This window comes from Melospiza georgiana, chromosome 9 (genome assembly GCF_028018845.1).
Source record: "Melospiza georgiana isolate bMelGeo1 chromosome 9, bMelGeo1.pri, whole genome shotgun sequence".
Lineage (NCBI taxonomy): Eukaryota > Metazoa > Chordata > Aves > Passeriformes > Passerellidae > Melospiza > Melospiza georgiana.
Window position 1 is genome coordinate 2,007,677 of NC_080438.1, and position 19,139 is coordinate 2,026,815.

The window sequence follows — 19,139 nt, forward strand, 5'->3', positions numbered from 1 at the left end:
GTTGTAGGTAGGTCTGGCAGTGTGTGGTTCAGAGGGAAGTGGAGGGAGAAAAGATGGGCAATTCCTTTTGATCCTTTTCTTTTGACTGCTTTGTTTTTCTGTATTTAAGCTGGTCAGAGTGAGTCTGAGCTTAAAAGTTGACCTCAGTGGCTTTTACATGAGAGTTTTTAAAAGCAGTATTTAACCTTAGTAGCTGCGTGGTGATGAGATCATCAAGCCACCCAAAATACAGCCTGTGGGGTGTGGGAGGGAGATTTCCCAGGTAGTTGTGATGCTTCTGGTGTAAAATGAAAGCAGTAAGTTTGTTTGCTAGAAACTCTGGGGCAGCTCTGAGGATCTCAGATCTGAAGAAAGCACCCAGCCTATGACAGCATCACAGGCAGGTTCTGAAACAACTTGCAAAGTGTGGCACTTCAATCTCCCTGCTGTTTGCCTGAGCTGTGTTCTGAAGAGCCAGGTCATCTGTTCCACCCTGCCAAAGTGGAGTGTTTGCTACAGCTGCTGCACAGCAGAGGCTCCAACAAGGAACTCGTGTCAGCTGCATTGCAGAGATCTGAAAACTGAAACACGTTCTCAAAGCACTTCACCATGAAGTGTGAGTTTTTGTGAGCAACAATGCTTTACAGGCTTCTTGGGTGATGGAGCTGCAAGGGATCACAGAATATTCTGAGTTGGAAGGGAGCCACACTCCTGGAGCCACAGGAGTCCAACACTTAAGGGAATGGCCCATATGGGGATCATTATGAGCACTGTGCTCTAACCAACTGAGCTAATCCCTGTGCCTGGCTGGAGGCTGCATTTCCAAATAGTTTGGCAGGGTCTGGCTTTTGCCCCAAGATCCACCCAGAACCTGCCAGCTCTGTGACAAGCTAAGCTTGAGCAGATGTTATCTCAAAAGCCTTCAGTGGAACTTCAAAGTTACCTTGGGCAACCTGGTGTGCTTTTAGTGGCCTTCACCACTGAAGGCTTTTTCCTCTGACCCCTGCCTCTTGCTGCAGGCCTGGGATTTGTTACAGTCATGCCAGAATATGGAAAGACAGAAGGGAAGGCAGCAAACATCACCTGTCATGTCCTCAAGAGTGAGAATTGCATCTTATGCTCTTAACCCCAAAGGAGCTATGGAGTGTACTGAAAGTTGCCACTTTTGGAGTTTCTATTGCTTCTGCTTCCATTTCTAGATATGCAGTGAAAAACCATTGGCCACTTCATGAACAGGGGGGAAAAATGCTCGAGGTCTTCACTGGGCTTGCTTCATTGCCTGGGTTGGGGTGAAGTTGTTCATCTCATCCCAGAAATGGTCAATGTGATCTGCATCCCTGTGAGTGTAGGAGTCAGAAAGGAAATCTGTTACTTTCCAGACCTGGCTGAAGTCTGAGCAAACCTTTGCAGTTGTGTGGCAGGCAGGAACAGCCAAACCCTTGCTCCCCAGACTTTGGCCTTGCCTCCCTGGGGCTGTGTTGGTTATAATTAAAAACCCACTATTTCCATTTGAATTTCTGAAGCCAGTTTCCCAGTGGTGAGCTGGGTTATAATTAATTAAAGGCTCCCACAATCAGATATCTCCTCCAGTGCAACGACAGCCACTTCTGAAATGCCACTGCGGTCTGAGCAACGAGCAGGAGCTGGGGCCACCTTCACCTCACAGGAAGGGCTGCTGGCCTTTCCATGGAGCACCCTGTAACCTCTTTGAGTCCTTTAAAGGCTTTTAAAACCCTGGTTTGGAATGTGTCAACAGGGCTCCTGGCAGCTGTGCATGTTCTTCCCTGCTCCTCTCTCCACGCGCACAGCTGGCAGCTCTGCATCTCTGGTCCTGGCTGAGCAGTCTGCCCTGTACTTCTGTCTGTATCTCACAGAGATGCTCCAGAGGGACTTGGCAGAGGAGCAGCAGGTGTTTGTCTGTGTAGTGTAGCCTTCCTGTGGAACGGAGGCTTGATTTTCAGGTATTTATAGTTTGTTGGTGTGTTGTTGATGGGAGCAGCCACTCTCTTTTTCCCTAGAGCAACATAAATATTTCAGACTTTTTTTCCCCACTGAAACTTTAATTTCTCACTAAAATGCTGTTTTCCCACCACAAAGAAAGCAAAAGGCAGCTCAGCCTACTTCATTTTCCCCTCTGTGAAATAAAGCCTCTTCAGAATACTCACCAGAAGTTTGTTCCAAGTTGTGAAATGTGGGTTTTAGCTCTATAATAAGTAGAGTATTGAATAACTCCATAATAAAAGTAATTCTTATCAACTCTCTGCATTCTCTAAAGACAAGAAAGGATGGAGAAAGAGCCTGGCTCTGCTCCTGTGCCATGGGAGTGCCTGGTGCAGGTGCAGCCTTGCTGTTTCTCTGATGGCTCACCAAAGGATTGATGGTGCAGGATCATTCTCCTTTCTCATGTGTTGGAGATTCAGAATGTCTCAGAATGTCTCAGCTGGACTCCATGGTTTCCCCTGGAAGCTGTGAGAGCTGGGCTGGACCTGCACTGCAGGCAGCAATGACAGTGTGTGCTTCCCTTATCCTGCCAGCACAGCCACCAGCAGTGGAGGGAGCAAGACTGAGGTGTCAGAGCAGAGCTTTGTCTTGGTGTCCCTTCTGGAGCTGTCACTGGGGAGCCAGCAGCTGCATCTCACAACCCTTTGTGTTCACAGTGCTAAAAAAAATGGGGGTAAAAAGCCCTTGGAGCAAAAAAAAAAATCAATATTTCCTCTGCTGCCCCAAACCAGCTTGTACACATCGGTGCAGCAAGTCCTAAATCCTGTCAGAAGAGATCCATACCATGTGTCCTTGTCCCTGGACAGCAGGGCCCTGAGCAGCACATCCCAGTGTGCTGAGGGTTTGTTTTGTTTTTTTTTTGTTAGAAATGTTGGAAAAGCTAACAGGAAGGCTGGAACCTGGTCTCCAAAGCCAGGAAATGTTGAGGGCAGCCTTTGCTCAGCCAGCTGGGTGCAGGGAGCAGCACGGGGCTGTGCAGCAGCTCCTGAGGTTTGCTGGCCCTGGCACCTGCCCTGCAAGGACATGGGGAAGGCTGGGAAGCCCATCACCACTGCCAAAACAGTTCTCTTGCCATTTCCTGGAGCTTCCCAGCAAAACACAGCAGGCAAGGCTTGATTTAGGGTGTTCTCTCAGAGGAGACCCCTCGAGGCACGGGTGCAGTCTCTGCCAGAGGGACACAGCAGTGCCTGTCAGGGCAACTGCCCCTCTGACCTCGTGGCTTTGTGGGCTCCAGCTCCCCTGGGAGCTCCCCTGCTGGAGTTTGTGTCGTTTGAGTCTTCAGGATGAGTGGAAGGAACAAGGGAGGCAAGGACAGGAGCCCAGCAGCACTGACACACGGGCTGATAAAGCAGCTGAGCACAGCCCAGCAGTGAGTGACACACACCAAGCACCGCGCTCCTGCCACTCTGGGAGTGCTGTTTGAGGGCTCAGCCTGGCTGTGCCCTGCTGCAGGGGGGATATTCCAGCTCATCCCAGTCTCCTGTTCCCACTCCCAAGACTTGCTGTGCAAGGAGTGGATGTATTTGCAGCTTTGGCGTTGGAGAGAGCAGTCCGTGCTCTGGATCTCTGTAAAGTGGCCTCCTCCACACCAAGGCTTGAGGGAGGAGCTGCCCCCACACGCTGCTGATCTCAGTAAAAGCTAACTTGCCCTCCACAGCCAAAAAATAAAGGAATAAAGCAAGCAAGGTCTCAAGTGTATCGTTAATACAGAGCGGCTCCAGTTATTTCAAAATCACTCTTTGAAATACTGAGTCCCTCAAGACTTGAACCAATTTTGCTTTTAGTCATTAATCAGTGGCTATAGCTACACAGTTATGATTAAGCAATTGCACTGTGAACGTTTTAGGCTTGCCTAATCTTTTGTTTTGAGGAAAACAAAAGACAATCCCAAGATGAATGGGCTGCCTGCATGAGAGACACCAGGAGTGAGCTCAGCAGGACTGAGGAGTAACTTGGGGAAAAGTAATTCTGTCCACCAATGACGGGCTCAGTGGGGACAGGGGGAGCAGGGCTGTGCCTGGATGGCAGGGATCACCTCCCCAGAGAGGGCTGAGCACGGCCTGGCTGTGACAGGCAGAGCCTGGCTGTGACATCAAAGGTGCCCAAGCACAGCTGGGCCTCTGCCTGGCCTGTGCAGCTATCCCTGCTGGGTCTCCCTTGAAGCTTCTTGCTCCACCCCAGAGCTGCTTGAGGTGCCCTGGGGCAGAGGTGCCAGGCCAGGCGTGGAGCCAGCCTGGTGGAAGCACATCCTGCGTGTCCTGAGGTGCTGGTGGAGCTGGGAGAGGAGCAGGCAGGGCACAGCTCCCATGGGTGGCTTTGTTGGCATCGTGGTGAGGACACATATCTGCTTCCCTCAGCGCTTCGTGGCTCTTGATTTTCTGCTACTAAAAGGGAATGTGTGACAAATAAAAGCACAGGCCTGACTGCCTAAACACCAGATTGTCCAGACCATGGAGGAGCATCTTGATGCTCCCAGCAAGCCTTCACTCAGTGGCTGCTCTCATTCCTATTCCTGTAATTGTTTTTCGTTCTGTTATAAACTTGGAGGAAACTTGAAGACCATTAGTCACAGCTTCTGCTTTTCTGAGGCTTTAATTGCTTATTTGTTAATATTTTCTGAAAATGGTAACCACAGGGGAAATTGTGGTCCTTAGCCAGAGGCTGGCTGGGATGATTTTTACCATTACAGTGTTTTATGAGAACAAGATTTCCAGTTCCTGCAGAAATACCTCCTTGGTCCCATGCTGCCCTCTCTGATATCAGTGCTCTAGGTGAGTCCCACACCCGTGATCCCAGCACCCTCCAACACGAGAGGGCCCTGGGCATGGGTCTGTGCTCCCTGTCAGTGTCAGGGGTGAGAGGGAGGAGCTGGAGCTGCTTCCCAAACGGAGACTGAGGAGGAAGAGGAGCACGAAGGCTTTCTGTCACAGAGCAGGGTATGAAGGCATGTGTGGGCCACTTTTGGGCCCTGCCTGAGGCACATTTGCCCAGGGTGACAGCACTGCTGCCTTGTGCTGCTCTGGTGGAGCAGGTGAGGTTTGCCCCAGCTTGTTTAAAGTCCAGAGGCTGAGGGAGCAGCAAGAAGTGCTGCTGACAGCCATGCAGGGAAAGGCTGTGGCAGTGCCCAGCTGTCTGGGTGCTGCTGGCACACCCCATCTCCTCCCAGCCCCTGGGGTGCCAGCCTATGGCCATGTCCCCTCTCCGTGGTGCCCAGCTTGCTGAGTGGGCTCTGTGGGGCCGTCACCAAGGAAAGCCCACAGCCCTGTGGGACCAGCCCGTGCTGTGCTGCTGCTGGAGGCTCCTGTGTGTGCTTGGGTCTTCTGGAAATCCCCTGGCACCGTGGTGGCTGTGTGAGTGTGGCAGAGGCTGAGGTGGGGCATGAGGGAGGTCGGGGAGGGCTGTGGCTGCCACCGCATCTCGCTCTGCTGGGGAAATTCCTTGGCGGTTTAGCAATATCTTTGCATCATCCTTATCTATGGTTATCTATCTATTTTCTGCTCACTTCAGGAGTGAGTTTTCTATTTAAGGCACATCATCTAAAGTCCAATTCCTTCCCAGGATCACCAGGCAGAAGCCCATCACCCTTCAAGGATAAAGGCTGATGTGTGTCCTTGCTCCCAGTCCTTGCTCTCAGTCACCCAGATAAGGGCTTGCCTGGGGAGAGGGTCTGGCATCTCTCATGGCACGAGGGTGCTGCTGTTCCCCTTGCTGGGCTGGGCTCAGTCAATTCCACATCCATGGGATAACAGAGAGGATTGGGGGCTGCCTGGGTAAGTAAGATCTGTGTGTGCCTCCTCCTGTAGTGTTTGTCACAGAACCACAGCTTCAGTTCAGTTGGGAAAGGCCTCTGAGATCAGCGGGCCCAGCCCGTGACCCGACACCCCCTTGTCACGCAGACCATGGCACTGGGGGCCGTGTCCAGTCCTTAAACACCTCCCAGGGCAGCCCAGTCCAGTGTCCGGCCACCCTTTCTGTGTGGAAATTCCTGTGAATGTCCAACCTGAACCTCCCCTGGCACAGCTTGAGGCTGTGTCTTCTTGTCCTCTCAAAAACAACCTGGGAGAAGAGGCCAAAGCCCACCTGGTTACAATCTCCTTTCAGGTGCTTGTAGAGAGTGATAAGGTCACCCTGAGCCTCCTCCAGGCTAAAATCCACTGATCCCTGGGGACAGCCCTGATGTCTGGATGCCAGCTGGATGTGGCACCAGGCACCACCACTCTCTGGGCCTGGCCAGGAGTGCTCCTGTCCAAGCTGCAGCTGTCCAGGGAATGCTGTGGGAGATAGTGTCAAAGGCTTTGCTGAAATCCAGCCAGACACATCCACAGCCCTCCCTGCCTCCACCAGGCTGATCAGCTGCTTGTAAAAGGAGAGGAGACCAGGTTGGCGAGGCAGGAGCTGCCTTTCCTGAGCCTGTGCAGGCTGGCTCTGCCCCCGTTGGCTGTGCTGTGTGTGCTGTGTGACTGCACACAGGGTGATCTGCTCCACAACCCTCCAAGGCCAGGCTTGTGGGCCTCTTGCTGCCCATCTCCTCCTTGTGGACAACCTCCAGCCATCTTGGACCTTCCCACTTATGCAGAATTGATCATAAATGAGGGAGAGCAGCTTAGCAAGCACTTCCTCCAGCTCCATGATGACTCCAGGATGGAACTGATGCCTTAAGAAGCTGACCTAGAACAGAGGCTGGACAGAGTTAAAGAACAAAGTAGGGATTTATTAAAAACCTCAATGGATCCACCTTGGGCAGCACAAGAGCCCAGCCTGGGCTGCACTCAAGATGAACCAAAATGGTCACAAAATGCACGACTGCTCACAGAGTCTCTCACTTTTATAAGTTCTGTTCCATTTGCATATTGGGTTAATTGTCCAATTACAGCTTCAGGTTGTGAATTCCCATCCTCCTTGTTTGCTCTCTTCAGTTTCCTGTTGTTAATACTTTTTGGGCCTGAAGCTCATAACTGCTTTCCTTGGTCTCAAGCTGGAAAAGGAATTGTTTTGTCTACCTACCCTGTGAAGAAAACTTCCTAACACTTAATATGAAGCTCAGAGCTCCACACCTAGGCAGCACAGAATCTGAAAAATACGAAAACTGAAACCTAAGTCCCGCTGAGCACCTGAGCTCAATTCATCTTGGTGGCTCAGGGAGCCACAAGAGTACAGGAGAGTGAGCCCCTGAATGGGCCCTGTGAGGCTGCCCCTGGCCAGGTGCTCTCACAGCCCCTGAGCAGTCACACCTGGTGGGAAATGCTCCTCCCAAGCCTGAGGAAATGCAAATTCCTGCCTGGGGAATTGCCCCAGCCCATCTCACAGCCCATCTCTGGGAGTGTGCAGCCCACCAGGCTTTGCTGTGTGTGTGTGGAGAGCTGGAAGGGACAGTGGGGATGCCTGGGGGGAAAAGGGCTGAAAAGGGGAGCTGCAGTCAGCCGCAAGCTCCTCTGAGGGCTCTGCACCCATGCATGGGGTGCACAGCAAGCTTCATGTGCTGGATGCATGACAGAGCAGTTGCCCTCCCACCTCTGCCTCTCTGTGAGCTCGTTTCCTGCAGTTTGCCTCCTCTTGGGCGCCTTGTGTGCTGTAAATCATTCAGCTTGGAAAAAAGCTTTGAGATCAGATGTTAGCTTGGCACTGCCTCAGAGAAGTGCTGCATCCAGTGACTGCAACGAGTTAATTTTGTGGGAGCGCGCAGGAAACCTGAGAAACGCAGAATTATTTCTCCTGGAGTCAGCACCGGCTGGGCTGTGTGAGCTGCTGCTGCTGCTGGGGTGTACAAACCCCAGAGAGCAGATGAAATACTGCTCCCACAGGGGGCTAACCATTACTGACTGCAGAGCTCTCCAAAGAGGCACCCCTAACCCTGACCCTGACACATTGGCTTCCCAGCTGTCAGCAGTCAGAAATCCACATTATTAACTTTATTACCTCCCTTCCTCCCACACGACTTCCTAGAGCTCTGTTCGCCAGGTGGTCACCAGATGGAAGGGAAGCTGATAAAATGGTCCCAGGATTTCTCACTTTGTGCTGATGTTGAGCCAGGGGAGGGCACAGGCACCAGCCCAGCAAAGCCACCCAGCCCTGCCAGGGTTTTGAGGTTGTGCTGTCAAGTCTCAACTTCTTTTAGCCAAGGTTGGGATTAAATGTGTGAGACGGAATTTCTTGCTGGACTCAGGTGTTTATTAGTTCTTATTTATATTGCAGTCCCACAAACCCTGAGCTCTACAGCGCTTCACTCTAACACACTAAAAATGGAGCCCCATCTCTCTCTCTCTCTACAAGGACTTTTAAGGATAAACTGTCCAATTAAGAAATGACATGTGGATTATTTTTACTTTTAACCCAATAACCAACCACCCATCGCCTGCAATGGGGACTTTTTTACCCAATTACACAAAACCATCCAGACCCATGGAGAAGAAGGTGAAGAAGAAGGACCAGACTCCACCCTAAAACCTCCATCTTGCTTTACATATATTACTATATTCTAAACCTTAAACTCTAAGTTTTCCACCTGTGATAATTGCACACTTCCATTCAAACTCCACACCCACAATCTCAGTTCTGTCATTCCATTTTGGAAGCCTTCTCCACAGCCTCAGGTCAATGCAGTGTTCTCTTGGGGGTCAGTGCCTGTCAGCACAGAAAGTCTCAAATTCTCAGCAGCCAGGGCTCCAACACCATGTGGCACTTAGCAGTCATTCAATTTGTTTAAGCTGATTATCTGCTGGATTAGCTGGCAGCCAGCAGATTGCCAAGAGACTTTTTGAGCCCAGGAGGCATCAGCTTGAGAAGAGGTCTAAAAGAAAACCACAAAGATCTGGGCTGGTGAGGAGGAGAGGGGAGGTTTGTGGTGGCATGGATGGAGCAGAGCTCACAGGGCTTGTTCCAGTCCTTCCCCTGCCACTCTCTTTTGCTGGGGCCATCACTGGGTTATGGCTCCAGGGAAACTTCTCCCTGCTCCCTGCATAGCAAAGCTGCTGGTTGTGGAAACCAGCCAGTTATTCTTCCTTCAGATCTCGTGAAACCCAGCAAGCACAGAGAGGGACTGGTATTTCTGCGGAGGCAAGAACTGCTCAAAAATAAGATCTGCCCAAGCAATGTGTGGTTTGAGACAGCAGGTGCCTGTGGCACCGGAGGGCTGCAGCTCAGATGCTCTGGGCTCTCTGATCCTGCAAGGCACAGACACACAGTTCCCTCAGCTGCTTGTCTCCTTTCTGAGCCTTCAGAGCACTGCTGGGCTCCTCACAGGCTTTGAGGGTGACCTGGGGCAGCCCCTGCAGCGAGGGCAGGGTGAGGACAGCTCTGGGACAAGGCTGTGTCCCTGCTCTGCAGGCAGTGCTCCTCTCCAGGAGCTGGTGTCCAGCACAGAGGAACGCTCTGCCCCACAGCACCGCCAGCATCTGACAGGTTGGGTTTTGCTTTTTCACCTTTAAAGATTTCAAAAGCCTTGGGAATGCCAGCCCTGGGTTGCTTTGACTTGGGGAAAATCACAGCCTTAAGCAGCACGTTTTTACCCCAGGTTTGACTACATCCATGCTGTGTTACTGAAGGCCCACAAAGGGCTCTGCGTGGGGAGAAGAAAGGACACCAACCCAGCACTCCCAGCACCAAACCCCCTGCTCAGGCTGAGGGGCACTGCTGGGGCAGCAGTTGGCACCCACTGTCCCTGGGGTGTCTGCCTGCCTGAGAATCCTGTAAAGGTTTGCTCTGGGACCCTAAAGCCCATTCAGTGCCAGCCCTCGTGCTATAGGCAGGGACCCCTTCCACTAGAGCAGGTTCTCCATTCATATCTGCCCTGGGCAGCCTTTGCCAGGGCCTCTGTGCCCTCACAGTGAACAATTTCTTTCCTAATATCTACTCCAAATCTACTTTCTTTCAGTTAGAAGCCATTCCTCCCTTATCCTTGCCCAAAGCCTCTCTCCATCCTCCTTGTGGGCCCGTTTCATGTCTCTTTTCAGGCTGAGCAATCCCAATTCCCTCAGGCTCAGAGGGCAGTGCTGCCCAGGGCTGGCACATCAGGGGCTCCCAGGCTCTGTCAGCACTCTCAGTGCAAGGCACAGGGAGCTCTGCTCAGGAATGCACATTTCTGTTCCTGCATCCAGAGCCTGGCAGCGCTCCTGGCGTGCCCCACAAGGCCCTGGCTCTCACCCCAGCTGAAGGAGAACCTGCCACCTCCATGTCAGAGGCTGGAATCTTTCCTCCACCTCGGCTTCCTCCATGCCGGGTCTCTCTGTTGGGGCTGGGCTCTGTCCCTGCTGGGCTGTTCTGCACTGAGGTGTGGCCCCCGGGCAGGGATGGTTCTGCAGCTGGGGCTGCCCGTTGTGGTGGGCTCCTGGGGGGCAGCAGACACACATAATCCACCTAAAACATTTCCAGCTGACACCTGAGCAGTTTCAGTTTTCCCATCCTAGGTGCTGCCCAAGTCATAGCAATATTGATGATATGGCAGGGTGGGGAGACATGACTGCGCTGCTCCTGGCACTGTGCACACAGGACTCCTCCACATTATCAGCTGAGCTTTTCTGGGATATTTTTTTTCTTTTATCTTTTTTCTTTTTTCTTGTTTTGCTTTGTTTAGCCACACAATACCAGAAGACTTTTTCCAGGAAGAAAAACCCCGAAACAAAACTGATTTTTTTTGCAGTTAAGGCCAAACCTAACCCTGAGCCCATATCAAGCTAGTGCTAGGAAGCAAAGGAAGCTCTTCAGACACTCCTGCTGGCATGATAAGATCCTAGAGACAGAGGTTTTAAAAGTCTCCCCTTCACTCCAGTGTCCCTGTGGGAGGCAGGGTGTGCCACCAGACAGGGCTGAGAGCATCACAGCCTTGGGACAAGTGTGAGTGCCACAGAAAGCCACAGGGCTTTATTTTCCAGCACTAAGCAACATCTCTGCCCAGATCTGCAAGGATCTCGTAGATGGCAAGTCTGCAGCTACCAATGAGTCATAACCACAGATACTTCTATCCATTAGCAAAATTAGCCTGCCAGGACTAACATAACCACAGAAAAATCAGTGGAGGGAGTAGTCAGGGACTACTGACTCAGGGACAATGTTTGTTGTGGCAGGAGACCCAGATACCACCACATCTCAAGGGGTTTGGGCTGTGCCCTGCCAGGTTTCGTGCCCATCTTTCAGGCAAACATTCTCCCTGAGTCAGTTTTCTACTCCCTCTGCTGATTTTTCTGTGGTTACCTTAGTCCTGGCAGGATAATTTTGCTAATGGATAGAGGTACTCTAATAGTTACTAATAATAGGAATTGAATAACAGATGAGTATCTAACAATAATAAAATTGTTAGATATAATAAATAACAAATAATTCCCACATGGCACAGGGGTGTCACCCATGGAAGCCATCCCAGTGCACATGGCACAGGGGTGTCACCCATGGAAGCCATCCATTCCCCACGGCACAGGGGTGTCACCCATGGAAGCCATCCATTCCCCATGGAACAGGGGTGTCACCCATGGAAGCCATCCATTCCCCATGGCACAGGGGTGTCACCCATGGAAGCCATCCCATTCCCACATGGCACAGGGGTGTCACCCATGGAAGCCATCCATTGCACATGGCACAGGGGTGTCACCCATGGAGGCCATCCATTCCCAATGGCACAGGGGTGTCACCCATGGAGGCCATCCATTCCCCACGGCACAGGGGTGTCACCCATGGAAGCCATCCATTCCCACATGGCACAGGGGTGTCACCCATGGAAGCCATCCCAGTGCACATGGCACAGGGGTGTCACCCATGGAAGCCATCCATTGCACATGGCACAGGGGTGTCACCCATGGAGGCCATCCATTCCCAATGGCACAGGGGTGTCACCCATGGAGGCCATCCATTCCCCACGGCACAGGGGTGTCACCCATGGAAGCCATCCATTCCCACATGGCACAGGGGTGTCACCCATGGAAGCCATCCCATTCCCACATGGCACAGGGGTGTCACCCATGGAAGCCATCCCAGTGCACATGGAACAGGGGTGTCACCCATGGAAGCCATCCATTCCCACATGGCACAGGGGTGTCACCCATGGAAGCCATCCATTCCCCATGGAACAGGGGTGTCACCCATGGAAGCCATCCATTCCCCATGGCACAGGGGTGTCACCCATGGAAGCCATCCATTCCCACATGGCACAGGGGTGTCACCCATGGAAGCCATCCATTCCCAATGGCACCGGGGTGTCACTCATGGAAGCCATCCCATTCCCCACGGCACAGGGGTGTCACCCATGGAAGCCATCCCAGTGCACATGGCACAGGCGTGTCACCCATGGAAGCCATCCATTCCCCATGGCACAGGGGTGTCACCCATGGACGCCATCCATTCCCCATGGCACAGGGGTGTCACCCATGGAAGCCATCCCAGTGCACATGGAACAGGGGTGTCACCCATGGAAGCCATCCCAGTGCACATGGCACAGGCGTGTCACCCATGGAAGCCATCCATTCCCCACGGCACAGGGGTGTCACCCATGGAGGCCATCCATTCCCAATGGCACAGGGGTGTCACCCATGGAAGCCATCCCATTCCCAATGGCACAGGGGTGTCACCCATGGAAGCCATCCCATTCCCACATGGCACAGGGGTGTCACCCATGGAAGCCATCCCAGTGCACATGGCACCGGGGTGTCACCCATGGAAGCCATCCCAGTGCACATGGCACAGGGGTGTCACCCATGGACGCCATCCATTCCCACATGGGACAGCCTCCCCATGGGACAGGATACCCTTGGCCTCGTCCCCCAGCACCCCCACACAGACACAGACAGCATTTCCTGGGAAAATGCACACATCTGCTGCTCCTCTTGGCACTAGAGGCTGCTCGCAATTGCGAAAGAAAGGCTGAGGCAGACTTTTTAATATTTTCTTTCATTTTTTTCCCCAGAATTTTGCGTTTTTTTTACGTGTGCAAACTTGTTTTGTTCTGCAGGCTGAAGGCCTCTCCAGCTATAAAGGGAGCAGGGCTGGGCTGGGGCTCTTTGTGCCTGGGGGTTCCTCTGAGCTTCCCTCCCCTCTGAGGTGCCACAGGTGACCTGAGCTGAGCTGTTCCCATGGGAGCTGGTGGCTCTGGCACAGACACCCCCAAAGGAGAGGAGATGCTGTGAAAAACGAGGTAATCTGGGGCTCTTTCTCCCATGCCCAGCCTTGTAGGGGGCTGAGAACTTTGGCAAGGCAAAGTTCTCTTAGGAGAAGAAACTGTTTTGCTCAGATCTGAGTTCACTGTTGCGTCTGTACTGAAGATGCAACGGAAAGAATTCATTTTTCTAGGTTCTATGCGGCTGCAGACACTGAAAAAGCAAAGAATCCCCAAACACGAGACGAGGAACAGATAAATTATCAAGATGGAGATGTTGTCAAATTCCTGAGTGATAACTCACTGATTTTGCAGTCATGCAAAGAAAACATTAAAAAGCCATTCAGTGTGGGAATCTGAAGGACTCTCGGAAGGAAGAGGAGAGGCATCAAGTGCTCCAAGGATCTGTTCCACTTGTGAGCTCTGGTGGGGAGAGGGCACTCTGGGTTAGAGCAGAGCATCTGCTGCGGGGAGGAACTGGGAAACCCTTCCCAGCTGCCAAGCAAGGGGAGTGCTCAGCACACGGAGCTCATTGCAGCGTGCTGGGAAGAGCCCTCAGCACTCGTGGGATGTGTGGGGAAAGGGATGAGCCAAGGTGGGAGGAACCAGTGGGAAAACAGGGGGGAAAGGGGACAAAAGGGGCTGCTCAAGTGCCTGTCTGGCCATGCCCTGTGCCTGGTGGTTACAGCACACCCTATCTGCTCCCCAAACTCTCTTCTGCTGCTTCCCTGCTGTTTGATGGGCACATGCCCATGGGGAGTTTGGAGCGCCTCTGTGCTGGTTCTTGGCTTCTTTTCTCTGTCCAGGTTGGGATTGAAGGCACTGGAGAGGATATTTCGTGTCCAGACTAAAATATTTATTTTTTCTTGTCTATGTTACAGTCACACAGTTCTGCAGTATTCCACTAACAAGCTACAAAATGGCTAACTATCTTCCTCTACAAGGTCTTTTAAGGCTAAACTATCCAATTAAGAAATGACACCTGAGTTATTTTTACTTTTACCCCAATAACCGATCACTCAAAGTCCACAACACAGACTTTTGTATCCAATTGCACAAAACCACCCAAACCCATGGAGAAGAAGGTGAAGAAGGACTTGCCCTAAACCCTCCATCTGCTTTATATATATTGCTATATTCTAAAACCCTCAACTCTAAGTTTTCCACCATGTGATACTACACACTTCCAATCAAACTACACATCCATAATCCCACTTCTATCATTCAATTTTTTTCTCCACAGCATCTCTCTCAGGTTAATGCAGTGTTCTCTTGAGGGTCTGTGCCTTTCAGCACAGGAAGTTTAAAATTCTCAGCAGCCAGGGTTCCACCAGCCTGATGGGAGGGACCCCACGGGGCAAAGCATCCTGTGTGCCAGGATGGGGCTGTGGGTGCCTGTGTGGGCTAGCAGCCAGTGAGCCAGGCCAGCTGGAAACCAGGATAAAGGGCTCAGGAGCCAGGAGGGCAGAGTGCAGAGGCTGCACATCCAAGACTAGCAGCTGGAGGAATTTATATTTTGTGTATATATCTATCCGAGCAGGGGCATCCCTGATGTTGGTGAGGGAGAAAGAATGATGATGCATCTGACTCCATCATCAGAAGGGTAATTAATTGCTTTGTTATACTATACCGTGTACATTGTATGCAAACTGAATCTGCCATGCCCTCACTCTTGCTCACCACTGCTCATCCTGCACTCATCTCTGGTTCTCTTGTGACTGTCCCATGACAGTCCCACACACACACAGCTGGCCCTGACAGGCCAAGGGAACCAAACATCCTCACATCTCCATATTGCATTCTGCTTCAGCACAAAACAGGCACAGCAAGCAGATAAGAATTGTGTTTTCCTTCTTCTCTGCTTGTCTCACAGCTCCTCTCTGTTCAGAGGGCCTGTGGATACCACAGATATTGTCTGGGCTCTCATCCTCATAAGCCAGAGGATGAGGGGTGTCACAGACATCTTTTATGAAAATTCCTTTCCTTAGGATTATTTCTCCTGAGAAGCTGACAGGCCTCAGGAACAAAATGTAAACATTGATTATCTGCTGCTGTGGAATGCAACAGGTGCATCTGGGATTGGTCTCATGTGGTTGTTTCTAATTAATGGCCAATCACAGTCAGCTGGCTCAGACTCTCTGTCTGACACACAAGCCTTTGTTATCATTCTTTCTTTTTCTATTCTTAGCTCGCCTTCTGATGAAATCCTTTCTTCTATTCTTTTAGTATAGTTTTAATATAATATATATCATAAAATAATAAATCAAGCCTTCTGAAACACGGAGTCAGATCCTCGTCTCTTCCCTCATCCTCAGACCCCTGTGAGCGCTGTCACAGAGGAGGATGCCAGGAACAGGATGACGCCACTGGCGTGGTTTGGGTGAGGACTGTGCATTTTCTGCAGCGGCGCAGCGGTGTGAGCTCCAGCCTGCAGGCAAGGGCACCCTCTCCCCCCGGGGGATGCAGCCAAGGAGCCCCAGCCGTGCCCAGGGCAGAATCGGCCGGGCTGGTTTTCACCTCAGGAGCAGCGAAAGCGGCAGATGGAGGGGAGAGCCAAGGCAGCCCCGGCTGCAAAGCCCCTGGGGAAGGGCTGGTGCTCAGCGCTTCGCACCCCAGCGCTCTGCCGTGCCCCTGGGGCTGCCAGCGTGACACGGGCAGGCAGCCAGAGCCCGGGGCTGCCGAGCACGGCCGCTGCTGTGTGTCAAACAGAGAAACCCCGGGCACGGCTGCTGCTCTGTGTCAAACAGAGAAACCCCGGGCCCGGCTGACTCATCTGGGGCTCTCGGTGCCGCCGGGCCGCGGGCCGGGCACGGAGCGGCGCACTCATCGCTGGAGAGCGGCCGGGGCAGCGCCCGCAGCGCCCACGGGCAGCGCGCCGGGCACACGGGCACACGGGCACACGGGCAATGCCTGCCTGCTGCACACCGGGCACACGGGCACACGGGCACACGGGCAATGCCTGCGGCACTCATGGCACACGGGCACATGGGCAATGCCTGCTGCACACCGGGCACAGGGGCAATGCCTGCTCCTGCTGCACACGGGCACACGGGCAATGCCTGCTCCTGCTGCACACCGGGCAATGCCTGCTGCACACCGGGCACACGGGCACACGGGCAATGCCTGCTGCACACCGGGCACACTGGGCACACGGGCAATGCCTGCCTGCTGCACACCGGGCACACGGGCACACGGGCACACGGGCAATGCCTGCGGCACTCATGGCACACGGGCACATGGGCAATGCCTGCTGCACACCGGGCACAGGGGCAATGCCTGCTCCTGCTGCACACCGGGCACACCGGGCACACAGGCAATGCCTGCTCCTGCTGCACACGGGCACACGGGCAATGCCTGCCTGCTGCACACAGGCACATGGGCACACGGGCAATGCCTGCTTCCTGCACACTGGGCACATGGGCTCTGCATGCCCCTTCACACACCAGGCACATGGGCAATGCCTGCTGCACACCGGGCACACGGGCACACTGGCAATGCCTGCCCCTTCACACACCGGGCACACGGGCACACGGGCAATGCCTGCTGCACACCAGGTACACAGGCAATGTCTGCTGCACACCGGGCACACTGGAAATGCCTGCCCTTCACACACCGGGCACACGGGCAATGCCTGCCCCTTCTCACACCGGGCACACGGGCTCTGCATGCCCCTACACACACTGGGCACACCGGGCAATGCCTGCCCCTCACACAGCGAGCACACCGGGCAATGCCTGCCCCTCACACACCAGGCACACGGGCAATGCCTGCCCCTCACACACCAGGCACACGGGCAATGCCTGCCCCTCACACAGCGGGCACACCGGTCAATGCCTGCCCCTCACACACTGCAGGGCCCCACAGCAGCTGGGAGATGCCCTGGAGATGCACAGATGGAATTGACTGTGACACACCTCTGAGCTTGGCCAGCTTAGTTTGATAAAGTTAACAAGGCTGTGGGTAAGACAATGATAAGTTAGATTCAAACTCAAACAGGGGACCCCAGCCAATCTTACTGAATCTTGAATGCAGACATCTAGTTGGTTAGCTCACTAACTAGATGTCTCACTCACTAACCCTCAAGTGTGGAGACTTCCACTAATTCAGTGTTTTGAGCCCCCTATAAAAGGGGGCATCATTAATGACCATTGGCTGTTGTACTGTGATCTCAGCATGTTCAGTCATGTGCCCATCTCCAAAACTGCCACTAAATGTAATAAGGGGCAAAAACACCTGGAAGAAACCAGAATAATTTGAATTTGCAAGAGTGCCTTGCCGCCTCTGGTTTGCACTCCTTCCTTCTCCAGGGAGGAATCAGCAACAGCAAAGCAGCAGGAGCTGTCCTGGTGTTGACAATATAACTGTGCTGCTGGGTGATGTGTAGACAGTGAAGATTGAAAGCCCCAAGGACTGATCTGCCCTTGGCTAAGGTGCCAAGCACTGCCTGGTTTTTGGAGACGTGGGCCCTTCCTCATCTCGCCCAAAAGTAAAAGTTTAAGCCTACAGAAACCCTGCTGTGATGAGAACTCTTCATTAAAGTTGCACCTAGATGATTCAGTGTTTCACAAGTAAAAGGATTAAAAAGAGAAAACTGAGCCCTTTTTTCTTGTGTGCTGTGTTAGAACAGAGATTGGGACCAAGTCCCAGCAACCCTCCCCCTGCAGGGTGTAGAGAAGGGAAAATCTCCATCAGGACTTGAGTGAGACCAAGGAGAACATTGGGAGAGTTTACAGTGGCTTCAGATATTTCCTAATATTGGAACAGTTATGGTGGAACTGTTACACTGGATGCAAGTGCAATATTTGGCGCTGAGGTTTTTTTAATCTAAGTGCTGAGGTTTTTTTAATTGCTGAAGAAGAAGTGGTCAGGGCTGAAGGATTAGTGACCATGATCTGGCTGCAGTCAGCGTGAGCAAAAGGAGGGCAGCCCCAGCCAGTAATACAGCTACCAGATATTGCAAAAGAGCTAATATAAGTCAGGGGAAACTATGAGCCAAACTGACCAGGTGGAAAGAACAATAGCTAAATGACTGTGAATGGAAAGTGAAAAAACTCTTTAACATGTATTTGAGAGACAGCAAAGGAAACAATTTAGCCAAGAAGGTTAACCTGACAGCTTAAAAATGAGAAAACAATGCTGAGAAAACAGAAAAGGAAAGAGTTCACAGTGTTCATGAAGGTGCAGCATTGCTCTAATCAGTGTGTTTTTATTGACACCAGATCCTGACTCAGTCTCTGAAGTTCCCCAGTGAGTGGATTAACCTTTGCTGGTGAGGCTGATGGTGAGAGGCAGGCGAAGTGCTGCTGCATGCATCCCGACCAGCAAAGGATGCTCAAACATCATCCCAACAAAACACTGGCACAAAAGGGGTGAGGTGCCTTAGGCAGGAAATGGCGCTGGGGTCTTTCTTGCCGGGCTAGGAATAACATCTAACCCTTCTCCACCTCTGCAGTGCAACACTCTGGGCCATCACCACTGCTTAAAAAGCACAAATCACCCCAAAACAGAGGCTGGGACTTGCAGAGAGAGCTGCTGCAGTCTCCAACCTCTGTCCCAGAAAATTCACCAGCTCTTAACTCCCTTTATTCCTACTGCAGTCTCCACCTGCCCACCCGACTGCTCATGCTTCAGCTATTTAAGGCTAAAAATTAGCTGAAAATAGCTATTAATAAGGCTGAAAAAAGGAAGCACCCATGCCTCAAAATCCTTCCTCAAAAACCTGCTTGCAACTCTTCTCAAGTTTAAAAGAAGTGAACAGGTTAGAAACACACAGGAAGACTCAAGAGCTGCACCAAAACCTCATTTTCAGAAGGGATGACTTCAAGACCATCTTTGCTGGCCAAAAACCTCCCACGGGGGTGATTAGGGGAAGCAGTCAGGGTAATGATGGCAGGGCCAGATAGGAGGAGAAACCACTTCCTTACCCCAGAGCAGAGCTGTATCTGGGGCATCAGGGTCTTCATGTCCCTCCCGGGGATTTCTGACACCACAGGAATGAGTGAGAATGGAGCTGGGCCACCCAGACACCTCTGCCAGAGCTCCATTTCTGAATGTCAGCCCTAGAACTCTTTCTTTTCTTGTC